At 27.1% G+C, this 12,297-nt stretch overlaps 1 protein-coding gene and 4 non-coding genes across 6 annotated transcripts in view; all 5 read right to left on the bottom strand.

Annotated features, from left to right (window-relative positions):
* Positions 1 to 12,297, bottom strand: part of LOC132919639 (discoidin domain-containing receptor 2-like) — a 214,292-nt gene that overhangs the window by 142,539 nt on the left and 59,456 nt on the right. The gene's annotated exons all lie outside the window — the stretch shown is intronic.
* Positions 2,847 to 2,920, bottom strand: Trnat-agu (transfer RNA threonine (anticodon AGU)). The gene has a single exon. It is a non-coding gene; the product is annotated as a tRNA-Thr (tRNA).
* Trnat-agu (transfer RNA threonine (anticodon AGU)) lies at positions 4,452 to 4,525 on the bottom strand. Its single transcript has one exon. It is a non-coding gene; the product is annotated as a tRNA-Thr (tRNA).
* Trnat-agu (transfer RNA threonine (anticodon AGU)) lies at positions 5,939 to 6,012 on the bottom strand. Its single transcript has one exon. It is a non-coding gene; the product is annotated as a tRNA-Thr (tRNA).
* Trnat-agu (transfer RNA threonine (anticodon AGU)) lies at positions 7,319 to 7,392 on the bottom strand. The gene has a single exon. It is a non-coding gene; the product is annotated as a tRNA-Thr (tRNA).

The raw sequence follows: 12,297 nt of genomic DNA, 5'->3' as shown, positions 1-12,297 counted from the left end.
GATTTGAAATTGCCATCGATTTTTTTTTCTACGGGAAAGGAGGTATAGCATCCGTCTCGAATATAGTCGACTCGGCGGAGACCGATGCGTATAGACCAGTCATTCAATAATAAGTAAGCTGTCTCGCGTGATGTATACTGAGCTGAAATTTTAAATATATATATATATATATATAACGATGTCCTTATGATCCTATTATGCATTTTAACATAAAATATTGTTCAGATGGTATTTTTATATGCCATGGTTCTTTTGTGAGGGCTACAGGGTCCCACAGGTTGTTGAGCGAGAGAAAAGAAAATCCCAGAAATAATCGTTCTCTTTTCAATATTATTGTACTCTGGTTTCTAAAAATATGTTTTCAAGTGTTCCCGTACAAATAAAACCAATAAGAGAGTTAGAAGAGGCAAAAGAGGGTTACGGGAAAAGGCAGAGTAAAAATCCAAACGAATGATAAAATTTGATATTAAGTACTTTAGCAGGTAGGTTGTAAGGTAACACTTGTCAATAACATTTTTCTAAAGGTCTACGCTACATCTGTCTACATTCTACTACCTGTGTTATTTTATACCATAGAGGCATAGAAGAATCTGTATAGAACTCAATTGATTTCAAATTACCTATTTATCAAACATGAAACAACTGTAATTGTTGAGCTACTAAAATTTAGTGAACGATCGTATTGTAACTATTCGGGTATAGTTAAAAACAATACCAATAATTAAAATTATAAATAAATCCATAAAATAATTTTAATAAAATCCAGATTATTCTATAAATAATAATAAGGTAATCCTACACATTTTTATTTATTTTAAACTGTTTTTTTCTTATTTTAGATATAATAACTTTCATTTCATGTTGTAAAAAAACGGTGGGTGTATAAAATAAAAAAAATAATAAAAGTATTTTTTTTTTTTATTACTATCGAATATATTTATATTATATAGTTTACGGAAAATTAAATTAAATAGTACCACCGTACATCATTATTTAGTTATCTTGATATTTTAATAATATCTTCTATAAGCTTAGCCAATAACTTAATTTTTGTGCAGTGGGGAGGCAAGTTATTATCTTCCAATACAGAATAGGTACTTATACCAGTTATACCCACGGTGAAATCGTTAAATTGTCTAAAAGAAAAAAATGCAATACATATAGAATAAGATAAAAACATTATTTTCCTCAAAGTATGTATAAATATACGTATACTGTGATTACGATGTCTTAAAATTGAATTTGCAAATGGTTTATAAGCTAATTTTATATGAATTTTACGACAATTAATATATTATTACCGGACGAAAATATTTTAAGTAAAAGGTATACAACTTCATAAAATTAAAACTATTACGTATGTATTATTATTCAGATAATATTGTATATTAGAGAACTAATAATAATACTCATTTCGCTTTTAAACACGTTTCTTATAATCTCATATTATAAATGTATAATATAATAAATTAATAAATAATTATTAGCCGTAATCGAATTGATATTAAAATCAAATAATATATAAATATACCGCGTCTGTAGTTTTTTGTCTCACGAAAAACGTTTACGTCTAATATCGATAAGACGATAATTTATTACTCGTATACCACGTGATTAATTTTACTATACGTCTATACACAACATTAATAATTAATATAAATAATATTCATTGCATATTTGCACCCATCTTACGATGTTCAAACGATATTAATTGTTATAGTTTTACGTTAAGTACGTAGATGTAAAATGTTCTTTGACAAAAAAAGACAAGATAAGTATCGGAATAGGTTTAATAATTATTATACTTCATAAAAATATTATTATGTTCTTTTCGTGAGCACTGCGAGAACAGTGTTATAGTATGGCATTGACATTATTTTTTACCGTGATCCGTGAACCGCCGATCTTCCTAAATGTTGTCATATACCTACCTCCTAATATTATATCGATAATATATCGATACAATATTATCGTATTTTATTATATTATCATATTTGATACAACACGCAGACCGCGACGCCACATCCGCACGGCCGCACGGTATTTATATTAACAAACACTAAAAAACGATTTGAGATACACACAATATACTTACATTTATATAATATGTAAATCGTGTAATAAATTATTGCCGGCACGTACGTAATGGACGTTGCGCGAGTTATGGGTATAAGTAAAAAATACATCACTTTACAGGAAACGAAAAAACTTTCTTACTTCGCTATTTTAGTATTGACTGTAGTAATGGATTATAAATGTACCTATATATACATTATAGCTTTATTATGATAAAAAAAAATAATTCAACAATTATTTACATTTTGGCATTGAAAATTATGGTTGTCCGCAATATTTCGTGTAATAATGGAAAAACTGCCACGACTATGATCGTTTTGCCTTTAAAATGAATATTTGTTTAAATAATTATTTTATATTTATTGTAATATTTTTAAAAATAATTTTCAGTTTATAAACATTATATGAAAAATAATACATTAAGTATAATTTTTTATGATACATCAATAAGTATCATATTTACATGTATGGCTTATATGTTATTATAGTATCGTATTCATTAATTCAATAAAGTAACATACGATTACAGACCCTTAAAAATATAAAATACTCTTTCGAAAATAATAATGTATTGTCCATAAATTTGCTACTGAACGACAGAATAAAAATATATATATAGATTAAAAAAAAATGAAATGGCGAGGATTTGAGAAAAAATATTATAAATATTATATAAAAATTATTATTATTTATATAAAATATTATATATTAGAATTGTCGAATTCTGTATAATAAACATCGAAAAAAATGTTTTTGTAAAAATTGCAAAAAGGCTCCGGGGAGATTCGAACTCCCGATCTCCTGTTTACTAGACAGGCGCTTTAACCAACTAAGCCACGGCGCCGATATACTCACCCGGAGAAATATAATGCATTAAAACTAAGCAACTTACCTTACTGCTCTACTCTAAAATACTCTAAAATGTATACGTGAGTTAAGGAATATTATACCCCCACCACTTTTAACATGTGTTATATTATGTATATACATTATTGTGTAATTAGAAATAAAAACATTTATATTATAACTAATTTTATATTTTATATTTTTGCCAAATTATTCTTATTTGATCATTTATTTTTTATAATCTTAACTAATAACTAGTAAACTATATTTTATATAAACAGTTATATTATTATTATATTATAACACCTTTTTAAAAGAACACCTAAATACTTAAATACTTACTCCATTGGTAGAATTACAATAACTGAATAACATACGATATCGGATATACTCATTACTCATTAGACATTACTACAATACTAGAATATTAGTATGCGTATGAAATATGAATGATGTAAATGTATTAGCTTAAATTCAATCTGATTATTTAAAAAATGCAATTATGTTTAGTAAAATATAATAAATTATAATATATTATAATTCCTCTATTATTATTCCTCTAATACTCTTTGAATTAATTTAAAAAACAAAAATCGTTTGATGAGAATAATCGTAACTTTATGAATGAATAACACATAATAATAAACAAAAAACAAAATATATCATTTGAAATTAAAGCATATTGTATTCATTCATCCACTTAGAATATAAAATAACGAAATTAGTTTGTTAATTTATAGATCATTATTATAATAATAATTAATATGTATTGTTTAAAAAATAAATTGTTGTTGATCATAAAATATTTTATTATTTTACTTATTTTACCTATTTATACCTATAGAAACTAAAAAAATATTTTGTCAATAATTATTTTAATCTTAAAAATAAGATTATTATAATAAATAATTTTGAACAAAAAAAAACAATATTAATAATTGTATTATTGACATTTTGACAGTTTAATACTGTATAATAATATAATCATAATATATTATACATAATTGTATAATAATCGAAAAATTGCCATGGCCATGAACGTTATGCCTTTAAAATGAATACTTGTTTTAATAAATTATTTTTTTTTATTGTTATACATTTAACTATAAAATAATATTTTTATCAAAGTAACTAGTATAGGTATAAGGTATAGAATATTATCTATTAGAATTAAAAATTAAAAAATTATATTATATGTAAAATATATTAGGTAGCTCTTTATAATACGTCAATAAGTATGAATTTATGATATATGCTAATATACTGTTATAGCCATTATCGTATTCAATAAAGTGACATACGATTATGGTCTCATAAAAATATAAAAATAATACTCTTTGGGAAATAATGTATATTGTGTGTAAGTAACTTCTATAAATATACAACAAAAATACGTATATATAGATCGACCATCGACATAAAAAAAAAAAATGGTGAAGATTTGAGAAAAAATGTATTATATATTAAAACTATCATTTACTGTATAATAAACATCGAAAAAATGCCTTATGAATATTGCAGCAGCAAAAAGGCTCCGGGGAGATTCGAACTCCCGATCTCCTGTTTACTAGACAGGCGCTTTAACCAACTAAGCCACGGCGCCACCACGTGAGCTCAGTCGTGTTCAGGTAGTCAAAAAAAAAAAAAAAAATAATAGTATCTCCGTATACAAGAAGTCTAGGACGGCTGGCTCAGGCCAGTCCGAGAAGAGTCTCTCTCGGTACGAGATATCTAGAGCGGCGGACTTAGGTCGGTCCTAAAAGACATCGTCACGCAGCTGCTGTATATCCTATCACGCTATATATTATACGTCCCGCGTATCACCATTTAAAATTGCATTTTTCCTGTTCGCCCTCCCGGGTCGTGTTCTATATTATATACCGAATGTCTCGTGAGAATTTACTCATTGCGATATCTCCCGAAATAATAGAGATATTATAATTCTGGTTTTTTAATAAGAACCACAGGGATAAGAACTACAAATATTTCGTGTTTTAATTTATTTTAATGTTTTGATAAAAAAGTTTAAAAAAATATTTTTTTATTTAATTATTTTAAAAAAAATTGAAGACAGCCATTTTGTAGAGTTCATTTTTCTGAAAATATTGACGTTTCAACATTTTAATTTCATTAATCTCCTGGTTTCTAATACTGTTTCTAGTTACGAGAAAAACTGTAAATTAGTAATTAGTAATTACACTGAAAGCGTTCGCCGGCCGTACGAGCACGCGGGCCACATGTTTGATACATCGATACCACACTATACGCAGTTTTTTTCGAAACTAGAAAAAGTATTATAAATCAAGAGATTAATGAAATTAAAATGTTGAAACGTCAATATTTTCAGAAAAATGAACTCTACAAAATGGCTGTCTTCAATTTTTTTGAAAATAATTAAATAAAAAAATATATTTTTTAATTTTTTTACCAAAACATTAAAATAAATTAAAATATGTAACATTTGTAGTTCTTGTCTCTGTGAATTTTATTAAAATTCAAAATTATGATATCTCCATTATTTCAGGAGATATAGCAATGGGTAAACCCTCACGGGGCACTGCCTGTACATACTACTACATACCTGCAGCTTACGGAAGAAGGTAGTTCCCGGGGGAACTTGAGGGGGGCTCAACAATTGTATATATTGTATGCTTATACCATTCATTAAATTAACGATGCTGCATGGGGGCTATGCAATGTGAAAACAGTTCGGTTCCCATGTAGTGATTTACAAAGAAAAAAAAAGGTAGTCAAAAATAAGGCCCACTACATTACATATTTGGCACTGGTACAGTACTAAATTCGGGCTCCTCTTAAATAACAAAACGTTTTTTGACATGAATATAACTTAAAATATATTAGTTTTATGTATAGAAGTAGTTATAATTAAAAAATAAAATAACAACAAATATATAAGAAGGTCCCTTAAAAATTGAAAACATGACGTGTTATATTACTTATATCATGTACCTAGTACACACTAAAAATTTACTTAAAAAAAAAAAATATTGCAAAAAGGCTCCGGGGAGATTCGAACTCCCGATCTCCTGTTTACTAGACAGGCGCTTTAACCAACTAAGCCACGGCGCCACCACGTCAGCTCAGTCGTTTTTAGGTAGTCAAAAATAAGGCCCCCCACATCACATGTTTGGCCCTGGTACAAAATTAAATTCGGTCTCCTCTTAAATAGCAATACATTTTTTGACATGAATACAACTTAAATATTAGTTTGATATTAGGAGTAGGTATAAATAAAAAATAAAATATCAACACATGTATAAGAAGGTCCCTTAAAAATTGAAAACATGCAGTGTTATATTACTTATATTATGTACCTAGTACACACTAAAAATGTACTTGCGTAAAAAATTTAAATCTTGAAAAAAAAGTTATAAAACATTTGATGGGTAAAAATAAAATAGTGTGATTGTTATAAGTATATAACTTAAACCATTGATTATAAATAGTTTATTTATAATAAACGCTTATATACTGTGTAATATTTGAATGTATGTATAGTTCTGGTAAACTTATAAATTATTGTCTATAATAAATAATTACCTTTTAAGTTTTAACCTTCAAACTATTAGTTCTGGATTAATCAGATTTTACAACCTATAATCTACCATAGGTATGACCTACCTTCTTCTTCTACCTTCACTTCCAAAAATGTACTTTCGGCGATCGAAAACCTAAAAAACAATCGTTCCAATAGTCCAGAAAAAATTTCGGCACGTCTCTTTACAAGTTACAATGCCGATAATCGATATATTCCCTGGCTTTACCACTCTACTACCTATATACCGTAATACCGATATTCTTTCGACAATGATGGTTTATTCCATGACGTCTGTTCCATATCACCGATTTTAAAATCTGGCGAGCAGTGGCGACCCATCTATATTATATATTGTCACTAATTAACGCCCAATCTCATCTCATCTTGGCAAAATCTTTGAACTTTTGTGCTTAATAATATTAAAACGGTTTCCGTCCTGGTAAATAACTGGTAGTGTAGTTTTTACAACTTATATTAGTGATTGTTTCGAAGCAGGTTATCACTGTTATCTGGATGATGTTATTACTACCGAATTTAATAATTTAAGTAAGTCATTTTGATATACAGTCAATCAAATAATAATTATAATTATATTAGTATAATACTCATGAAAATATAATATATTATAACTATTTAGTATTTATAATGAAATAATGCATATTATGCGTAAGTAACTTCTAAAAATGTACCACTAAACATATACAACAAAAATACGTAAATAGATCTACATAAAAAAATAAATGTTGAGGATTTAAGAAAAAAATGTATTATATTATATTTAAAACTGTACTGTATAGTGGTAAACATCGAAAAAAAATTTTTGTAAAAATTGCAAAAAGGCTCCGGGGAGATTCGAACTCCCGATCTCCTGTTTACTAGACAGGCGCTTTAACCAACTAAGCCACGGCGCCACCACGTGAGCTCAGTCGTATTTGGGTAGTGATAATATTATAAATCCGAATAATTTAATAATAACTAAAATATTGTTATAAAAGTAAGTATTGACTTATTATTTTTATAAGAAAATACTTATATTTATAAATTTGTAATTCTATTAAACTTTAAAAATTCCAAACACATCAATATTTATTAGGTATATATACTATGGACGTGTATAGTAACAATAAACAACTAATAATTTATGTAGGTAGCTGGTGATGGTGATGGTGTAGTGGTACATAATATAATCATATGTAACAATGTATATTTTTATATTTCGGTAAATACCTTTCGTGTATAGCAGTGGTGGCCAAACTTTTTTTAACTCGGGCCATAAAAAAAAAAAAAATTTTACCGCGGGCCAAAATTAAATCAGCTTCAATTTCAAAAATTATTTTTAAATAAATTATTAAAACACATATAAAAATAAATATAAACTATACAAAATATCGTTTTATATTTACAAAACATATTTTAAAATGTATTAATTTGTTAATGTGAACTGCGAGCTTGTTTCTGTTGACAGAGGAAATTAATATTAGGTTCTAATTTGGTAGAATTTACTCGGAGAACGAGCACAGTAATATAACTATAATACTACTATCGTATGAAAATAAGATAAGATACGGTAATGCTATTTATATTATTAAATGACATTGTAACAACAAAAACGCTACGATATGGCGATACGGGATTAAATATGAAGAATGTATACTTAAATTTTTTTTTTACGTAAATGTAAAATATTATATTTCTTTCGCGGGCCAGATATTAAATGATGGCGGGCTGGATTTGGCCCGCGGGCCGTAGTTGGCCACCACTGGTGTATAGAATAGTTACACTTATAAACTTAAATTGCAAAATTAATAAGTAGATACTACGCTATGATTTTGTTACTGTACTGTCTGTACTTAGTGTACCTAATTATTTAAAACATCACTAACTACTTACATTACTACTAATAATAAAAATCGTTATAATAAGACAAAGGTAGTATAATGTAAATCGTAATCTGAACTATTTTCAGTGATATAATACTCTTTCAATTTTTATTTTTTTAATAGGACCTATTACCTATATAATAACTACGTTAATACATTAAGTCCGTAGCTTGTAATTATTACGCATATTAATTCAAAATGTACTGTATACTCCATCGCGTTTACGAACCAATTATTTAAGATTAAATACATATATCTACTATCTACATGACTACACCAATGTGAGCTGTAGTAAATAATAAAATAATCTCGAATTTAATAGTACCTACACAATAAAACATACTTTTAAATTGAAATCTATAAATACATTTTTATATAATTTTGTAATGCGAATAATAAATATTAACAGACCGGTTAATAATTATTGTGCACATAATATGTAAGTATTACATTGTACTTACAGATATCTATATAAGCTGAAATCTAAATAGCTGTGCTATATCAACTACATGAATATGGTTACTAGCTTATTTTAAATTATTATTTATTATTATTTAATATTTATACATTGGATTATTTACATAAAATTAATATATTAATAGATTACCTGCTATATACACACTGATTTTTTTGAAATAAGAAATTCAATAAGGTATTAAATATTTACGGTTACAAAGATTCTAATAATAAATTGCTTCTTTCAAATTTTCCGGTACATGAAAAATGCATCTATAAAAGTATAAAATGTGATAATATTTGCTTGACCGCAGACTGCTGACCACTATCCGTTACATAATGAGCATAATGGAGGTTTCATCTTGGTCATCTGCAGGTAACCGTCAAGAGAACCTCGTGTGATAAATTTTAAGCTTATTGTGTAGGTTTTCATTACGGGTTATGCCATAGACGTAGTTTAAGCTATTGAGGTTTGGCCAGAGATCAACGGAATGTAATCAGTATTTCATAGATTAAGAGTACACCATACCCATCTGTTATTTATACAGGCAATTTTAATGATATTTTGAGAAAAATTAAAACTTTTATATTTTAATAGTAATTCAAAATATTTTAAAAGTGGTCCCTTGTCGGTAACAACAATAGCGGTTGCGTAATAACGAGATTATACGGAAAAACGGTGTCGCGCGGGACATACTTATATACAACTATCCATGAAAAAATACATTTTTGTATTTTGTCATGCAACTATCTATAGTCTATACCTTCATTATTTATAGTAGATTTATCTCATTTTTATATTAAATTGCAAAAGAGAACTGTACCTATCGTAGTGTTTTTATTTTTTGACGTCAATACTTGGTAATGTTTAATAAGCCAAAAAAGAAATCTGTATAATATAGGCATATAGTAATAAACTATAATTACTAATAACTAATAAGTATTAACTTATAAACATACGTGGTTACGATTTCTTAGATAATTTGCTAAATTGTTTTTATATATCGCAACGCTTGAATAGTTATAGCATCGCGTATATTTATTATTTATATATATACTTATAAATTAGTAGTATAATAATTTATTAGTCATTAAACCCATCACCCGTGTGATATGTGAATCTACCATATAATACGTAGTTAGATACAGAGTCAATATTATATGTACATCATTTTAAGCAAATGCACTAAATCATAATAAATCATGTATACCTAATATCGGTAGGTATATCTACTACCACCTAGGTATAACAACAGTCAATAGAACCCACATTAGTATTAATTATTTAGTAGCCCGAATAGTAGGTATGTGTGAAATGTGTATCATAGCAATAATCATTGGTAATTACTAATTACTAATTAGTATGTATAGCTGTAATAGCTAATCGAGTATCATTTACATATTATTGTTCTATATGATAATAGGTACCAATAGGTTATCAGGATCCCAAAAACTTTGTAAGGCTGCAGTGTATAGGTATCATAATTTATAGCAATAACTATTAACTATCTGTAAAATCTGATTTATTCACCCAGACAAAATTAACACAAAATATGGCGCTATGTCGGTGTATCTATATGTCTTAGTTTACCTCATTTCACGGGCAAATCGGCTTCGGTGTTTCTCGTTTTGTGAACTATAATTCGTCTGTGTCGGATTGTATAGAACTCGGTATATTTTATAACGTAGTGATGCAAAGCTATATTTTAAACTTTCCCGATATCTCTTAATATAATTTTTGGAATTTTCGTCAATTTCGATCGAGTATTTTATTGAATCTAATAATTACAAACATAATTATATAAACAGAAAAAATTTCAATTTTCGTGAGCAAAAACGAAATTTATGCGCAAGTCACCTTTATGCGACATATAGGGGTTGAAAAACGAAGATATAAACACTCCCCGACTCACAAGGAATATGTATACAAAGTTCGGTACCAATTAGTTAAGTTGTTTCCAAGTCTATAAGCTTTATCCAGAGGTACATTTGTTTATAATATAATCATGTACATATCATTGATGGATAAGATAATTTATGCCTACATATAATATAAGGTTGGTTTGAATGGTTTGATTGTGTAGCATTGCGTGTGTTATGGTTGGTTATGATATCAAACTTTGAATCTATATATTATTATAATTTATATACATGTTACACTTTGGATTTAATAGTTTTAGTATTTGAAATTATAAAATGCAATTCATATATGTTTATTTATGGATTTATGATGTATTAATAGTAGGTATCATACTTAATTTAATAAATTTTGTAACTGATAAGCAGTGTCTGTAGTTCTTTAAATGGGTGATGTGTCTTAAACTCCTAGTTATACCTATTTGTACATTTTAATATAATATTTATAGGTATAAATAGACATGTAGATGAATTGTACCCAGTGGAACGAACAGTGTAAAATAGGTTAGGGATATATCTTTTATTGTCTTTTTGTTTTTGGCTGACCTACTTATTAGTTATTTGAGTTGTTATTATTTATTAGTTATTCCCTACTATGTACAATATACATTAAGTATTAACTATACAAGGCACGTACAAAAGTATGTCAAATACAGTATCAAGTAAACTTGTGTGTTATATTGTTATAACTTATATTAGTTATCAGCTGCTGCTTCAAACTGTATAATGCTTATACCAAGCCACCAAGTTATAATACACCTTGAAGTTCCTATACAATACGGACAAATAATGTTACAATCACAATTGTTATAAAAGCTTATAAAAGAATTCTAATTGGATCAATTTGTATCCAAACAAATATTTAATGCTTTTACACTCATTAAAAAAAATTTGATCGAAAAAATAATTTAAACTTCAATTTACAGTGTTTACAGTTTTTACAGTTTTGGTTGTATCTATATACTGTTATAACATGACGTTCCATTGAGCGGGTCACTGCAGGTTGTGCTAAAATGTTTACACAATTATTATAAGTACTATAAAATATATCAAGTAAGTATTTTGTATTTATACGTTCTATTTACAATAATAATAATGCTAATTTATGATATAAATAAAATGGAACAATGATTACTTACTAGCTGAATATATATTATACACATAGTGTGATTTTATACTTTTAAGTTTAAAGTATACTCAATACGAGTACCTCCTATATAGGTAAATATATAAGTATAAATTCAGAGACGAATGTAAAGGAGCTGTAGTCCCCCTTTCTATTCCATTTAAAATGTTATTTCTCGTTTGTATTAGTTAGTTTACAAAAAGGTATTATACTTTATATATTAATTGTCTATCGCTTTTTGGTACTACGTGAATATTTTATTTATATTTAATAAAAAAATATTTAACAAATTTTATCCTTGGCCAGATTAGTTATGTGGATGAGGCACCTGCAATTATATTATTTTTTTCTTAAGTACATAATATAGTTGTTTAAATAGATAACACTTTTATGTATATCATCTTGTGTTCTCACTTTAAGTTGCTAAAAAATTGTAA

The sequence above is a fragment of the Rhopalosiphum padi genome, chromosome 1 (genome assembly GCF_020882245.1).
Source record: "Rhopalosiphum padi isolate XX-2018 chromosome 1, ASM2088224v1, whole genome shotgun sequence".
NCBI lineage: Eukaryota > Metazoa > Arthropoda > Insecta > Hemiptera > Aphididae > Rhopalosiphum > Rhopalosiphum padi.
The sequence above is the reverse complement of the archived record's forward strand: the minus strand, read 5'-3'. Positions and strand labels throughout refer to the sequence as shown.